This window comes from Charadrius vociferus, unplaced genomic scaffold, assembly GCF_000708025.1.
Source record: "Charadrius vociferus isolate BGI_N301 unplaced genomic scaffold, ASM70802v2 scaffold661, whole genome shotgun sequence".
Classification (NCBI taxonomy): Eukaryota; Metazoa; Chordata; class Aves; order Charadriiformes; family Charadriidae; genus Charadrius; species Charadrius vociferus.
The window spans coordinates 243,201-249,406 of record NW_009647002.1 but is presented as its reverse complement, the minus strand read 5'-3'; positions in this window follow the sequence as shown (position 1 = coordinate 249,406).

Sequence of the window (6,206 nt, the reverse complement as noted above, 5' to 3'; positions counted from 1 at the left end):
GGATGCGGTGCGGCTGCTCCAGCTCCGCACGGCGAGGGTCCCCCTTCCAGCGCCCACGGAGGCGCAGAGCGGCAATCCGGACGGAGACCGAAGTCCCCGTCAGACTCCAACCGAGGCAAATCTCTGCGAGGAACCGTGCCGCGGGCTGCTCCCCGGCGAGGCCGAGCGCGCTGATAGGGAAGGATGCCTCCTACGCTCATTGGGAAGGATGCCTCCTGCGCCGGGCAAGGTGCGTCGTGGCTCCCGTGCCTGTCCCAGATGCCACTGTGGGCTACCACATACTATGAAAAATAAATTAAGGTTCGCCTGGGTACTGGTTGCCTTGGGCTGACAAGGTGCAAAACAGCTGTTTTGTATTTTCGCCATCCCGTGATTGCTGTTGTTACGGGCCGTAGCGGTGCCGAAGAGGCACACTGCCAAACTGCCGCCGTTTTTTGATTCAAGCAATTTCTTAACACATGAACTTGTAGGAGGCTTTGTGCTTTGGAGACTATAGCCCTCGTTTCCAGGAGTGAGAAAAATCACAAAATATGAGCCTAACTAAATGCCTAAAGGATTGTTTAAAATACTGTTAGATTGTCTGGTGAAATAAAGGCTTTCCACAAGAATTCAGTGTGTACTCACAAAGAGCCAATGTTGTCAAATACTAAATTTGAACTCATTCAGTTATTTACATTTACTATGATAACAACCATGATTATATAAATGGATTGAAGCTCTGGAGCGAAACATCCAACCCACGCCTTTGCTTGGGCTCCTTCCTCCAGCCACTTTCTTTACAGCAAACGCTCATGGGCTTTTTTACCACCTCACACTGTTCCTTTTGTCCCGCGCAGCCTGCAGTGGGTGGCTGCAGAAGCTGCAGACTGATTTCACATCAGCAGCCGCGTTTCTTTTCTTCTGGAGCCGGTGTGATTGAAAACCCCTAATTCCGCGCTGCCTCCCTGCTCACGGAATCGCTGAGAGGTTCCTCTTTCAAAATATTGTCACTCAATATTTATGTGGCATTTACATGTGCGGTGCCTATTCTGGTCCCCAGTCACGCGCCCACCGCTGTCATTTTGCACCGGGACCGGGGATGCTGCGGAGGGACCGTTGCCCGCCAGCGGCTCTCCCTCTCCTCTGCTCCGCTCTGCCCAGAGCAGCAGGAGGTGGGAGCAGGGGGACCTCGGCTGCTGCTGCAGGAGCTCCGTGCTCCCCCCGTGCTCCCCTCCTCGCCAGGCTCAGCGCAGGCAGCTTTGTTGGCAGAGCAGAATGGAGAAAAAAAATAGATCTCTACCTCCCCCTTCTCCCTCCAAACGCCCTTTACTGTCTGGGTCTTTTAGCCCCAGATTAGGAGACTGTGCTTAAAATTTAGTGAGGCATCTCCTCAGCCCCTTCTCTGCCAGGGAGCTGCCACAGCAACCAGTGGGGCCAGGCTGGTGGGGACCCGCTTTCTCCTCTGGATTTTTTTTCCCCCCATTTCTTCAGTTTCTCTTCTCATCTCCCTCCTTTCAGTCTTGGTTTTTTGCCTCCAGGCCGTTTTCCTGCTGCGCCACGGGGGAGGGAACGTGCAGCCCAAAACCAGAGCGCAGAAAATCACCTCCCGAAGCTGAAAGCGGGGAGAGCCGCGGGAAGCGGCTGCGCTGAAGGACGGCGCCTCTGGCACAGCGGGAGAGAGTCAAGGAAGGGGTAGGAAAAGCAGACGGTAAACAAGATAAACAATCTCCTCATGCTGTGATCTGCAGAAAAGCCACGGGGACGATTCGGGACTAAGCACTGACAGCGGGCAATGAGCGCTGCAGCCCCATGGAGCCCAGCTCCTAAGTTCCGAGTCACACGTCAAAACATTCCCCCTCTCCTCAGCCCGAGGACCAGGGACAAGAGCATCGCTGCTCCCGCGGTCTGACAAAGTGAAGGTGTGGAAAACGCTACCAGCAAGAGGAACTTGCACTCAGGGCTTGTTCTGGGCCATTCCGCGAGCCCTCGCGCCTCCCCGCACCCCGCAGCTGCGTGGTGCCCTGCTCCATCGCCTCCGGGCACCCGCCGTGAGAGACGTCTCCGCTGCGCGTCCCCGGCACCGGGCTGAGGGAGCCAACACCTACGGCAGCTGTGAAACGCCCGAGCCTGGGGAGCCAGCAGTGCCACTGCTCATTACAGGCATTTTAATTATTCTGCCAGGGTCAGCTGCAATAAATGGACTCCTGGGCTGGGTCAACCTTTGCCATTTTACATGTCAAAAACGCCCGGCAAAAAAAAGTGATATTTAACCCAGCCTGGAGCTGTCACAACGGGCACAAAATCCCGTCTTACTCTCCTGTTCAATGACCCTTGTTCTAAGGAAAAGAAATAAAAAGATTAATGAATGCATCCATATGAGCTATTAAGAGAAAAATAAAGACAGAGATAAAGAAAGATAATGGCAGAGAATGGTAGAACCTAAAACGTGTTTTCTGCAGTTTCATTTTTTATACAATAGATGCAGTTTCTTTCTTTCCTCAGACTGGAAGGATAGGCTTGACAACCATCTCATCAACACAGTGTATAATAACATCTCCTTGCTATTAATATGCAAATTGAAACGCACACACTGATTAAAAACATATTAGACAAAGGCTATTGTTAAAAGACCCGTGAGCACGCTACGAAGCTCAATTAGCGAGCAGTGGCCCGGGGAGGGGATGCTGCTGACACTGCTCCCTTTCCAGCAGCGGCACGGCAAGCCAGCCCACGCCAGGGCAGGAAGCCACCCGCTCCCGTCACTGCTGCACCAGCACGGGCAAAGCCTCCAGGCAAGTGCCCGCGCAGAGTGCTCCTCTCGCAGCACCTTAGAGACCGACGAACATTCCCCCAGCGCTGCGCGGAAGCTCCGGTCCTCAGAGGCGTCCAGGATGACTGTTCAGCACCAGCGGCTCACGTTCTGCCCCGTGCCCGCAGCACACCCCATTCGGCAGCCGCGCTGCTGGAGGATGGCAATCTGCATCCCGGCCAGAGTACAAGCCAGCTGCACTCACAAGTGATTTCCAGCCGTACTGGCAGGGTTATGAGATGCACAAAGGTGCCGGGAAAATGAGGTTATGATATAGAGAAGGAATTTCAAGGAGTTTGCTTTAGATCTCCTGTGACTTAAGGTACACGTAATATGTAAGAAAGTGGTATAAAAATGCAGTACATTGCTCTGGCTGGAGGAGTTCTGCAGCAGCTTCCCGACACAGCTCCTCAAAGCCAGGAGAACGCACTTAGCAAAGATAAACGTCACCGGGTCAACAGGACCAGCTCTATCATCCCTATTCCGACACTGGAAATTAGACCAAAAAATTTATCCTGAAGTCTTGCAATTGAGCTCTGTGCAGTAATTTAAGTGGGGAACACTTTGCAATGTTAATGGACATTCGCTTTCTCTCTCTTGCGATTGTGAATGTTCAACCACCAAATTGGGTCCTCCCCATCGCAGATCAGCAACGGGTCGGCAGGTTCCCAATAACCCCTCACTGGTGGGAGAGGACCTCAGCCGGGCGCACGCTCGAGGAGTTCGGATGAATGCAGAGAAGTGCAGAAAGCCACCAGCGCAGCCCGTGGAGGGATGCTGACTTTCACATACATAATTTGAAGGTTATGGAAGGTGGTTTTAAAGGTCAGGACTTGCTAATTAAGTCGATGCAATAGGAACTTAACAAAGAAAGTACGTCTTACGCACTAGAAGCATTCTTCTCCCGTGATTAATTTCCTTGTGTTAAGTAGCGCGTCTCGGGGTAGAGTCGCTTTACACACTGTTGCCATAGAGCTCTATTGCCTTCGCACAAGCAGCCAGTTAAAAACATGTATTGTTTGTGCTGTACTATGTCTGAGCATAAAACACCGCAGAAAGTTAGCACCTCACCTCCCGAAACATAACCTAACGCATTTGCACCAGAGCCTGCAGAACTGTATTAGGATGTGCTACAAAACTCTAATGAAACATGTCTAAAAGATTACAGTTTTGGTGTTAATAATCACACTTCCAGCTGTCTCCGAGCACCAGCGGTACTCCAGTTAGCGCTGCTCCTTAGAAGTGTGTGTGTGGCACGACACAACCAGACTGACACTTAATTATTGAGATTTTCTTTCTTTACAGAGTGTCTTGCACAGAATTTTAAGCCGGGAATACCTTTGGCCAGAACAGACAAAAATAAATTCCGTAAAGCATAGATGCTGCTTTGTTGTTTTTTTTAAAATGGAGAAAATATATGCAAATGTTTTCACCCTTCAATTTAAAGTAACCTTGGGGGATGCAATGGTTGCACCGCATCCATTTTCAAAGATCTCTAACACATCTGCACGCTGCGGTTAAGCCTGCGGTGGTGTACCCGTCTCGGCACCAGAGAAGAGCGTGCGATCTGGAGGCGTTTCTGCAGGGATCACTGACTCCCCACCAGCAGATTTGTCTTTTAATGTCTTCCTTTGAAGGCCTAATGAACTTAGGAAAAGCAAGAGATTAGAAGGATTTAGGGACCAGAGCCTGATTGACTGGACCAGGACAATATCGGCAACAACTGCAAATACCGCACTGCTCCAGTTACTCCAGTCTGGAACAGGACAGAGCAGGGGATGTGATGGGGGGTCCCACTCCCGCCCCACGTGCCTCGTGCTCCCCGGTGCCGGCGGTGGGGCCGTGCCAGGCTCGGCGGCAGCGCTGACCCTCCTGCTCTTGCGTATGAACATCTTTGCACCACCCCTGCAGTGTCACGGGACAAACCGTCTACCTGAGAGCTGCCAGAGTGGCATAAAGTCTTGGTTTTTTCCAAATTAGAGACAGGCCCTCTGTCTTTGGGGGTTCTCTCAGACCGAGCAAGCCGCCGACTCCCGGCCAAGCCGGCCGCCCAGGGGAGAAGGGCAACCAGAGCCGAGCGAGCCGGGTGCCGCGGCCGAGTCCGGCCCCGCTCATGGCAGCAGCAGCGGAGCTGTCGGCACACCTGCCTGGGGAAAGAAATTGTGTTTGTGCTGTAATTAATTTGCTGCAATTAGCTTGTAGTGATTACCTGAGCACACAAGTTGGAAGATTTTTTTTCTCTCTCCTGACAAAACCGCGCTGCAGCAGCCCGGCGCAGCCCCGCGCAGCCCGCAGGGAGGCACATGGGCTGCAGGAAGGGAGAATTTGGGGGGAAGGAGGCTCACAGAAGTCAGGCTGCACACGCGTGAATGATGTGCCCTATTTCCGTAAATCATTCTCTCCGTAAAGAGGCAGTTTAGCTTCAGAAAGACTGGCGTCTTACGTTATTACCCAAACCACAATAAATGAAACAGCCCCACAGCTACGAAACCTGAGGAGATGCTTACTCATCTGTGAACAGCCCATTCTCCTCCACACATCAAAGGCGTTGATGCAAGAGCACAAATTAATCATATAGAGCCTCTTCAGTGTCTTTTACTGTCCCCAGAGAGTAAACAATTAGGTTCCGCAGTGCGTCCCACCCTTCCCTTCGCAGGACGGAAGGCAGGAGCACACTGCGCAGCACCGCCGGCTCCAGGCAGGCTCCGGGATGCGGAACGGCAAAGATCCCTCTTCCGACGCCGTTCTTTCCCTGTTTGACGCCCTCAGCGGGGATGAGGCGACGCAGCATGGTGGCTGCTGCGCTGCAGGGTACGGCCCTGGAGCGGGGCGACCCCGCTTTGCAGGAACCCCCCCTCCGCCACGGGCTTTCCGAGGGGACGCAGCCGGTGCAGGAGCCGCCGAACGCTCCCGCGACGGAGCACAGACAAAAACAATGCACGCGTTGCGTATGTGAGCATACGCAAGGAGATGTACACAAGTTACCCCACTGTTATATAAAATATTTTTAAACACGTAACATGAAATTAGGAAGAGTTAGTGCAGAAGAGTGACAGCACGGGAGGGGGAGGGACAAGGTTTTGTGATGAGCTCTGTGGGCTCCCACTCCCCCCCAGCAGTATAAGGGCGGAAGATGAAGGGAAAAATCACTTCCAGACAGAATGTACACTAGAAACACTCATAACTTACTTCATTTGTCCCTTTCGGAAGCAGAAAATAGTCTTCAAGTATGTAACAGCGTCCTGTACATCTGTTTGACACAAAGCCCAGCAGTGGTCTGCGGCTGCGCCCGCGGCTCTCCCCGGTCACGCAGCCAAAGCTCTGTCAGTGTCCCCCGGGCCACAACCTGCCCCGGAGCCGCGCGCCTGAGCGGGGAGAGACGTAAAACCCTTAGATGCTAATTATGAATGGGACTGGT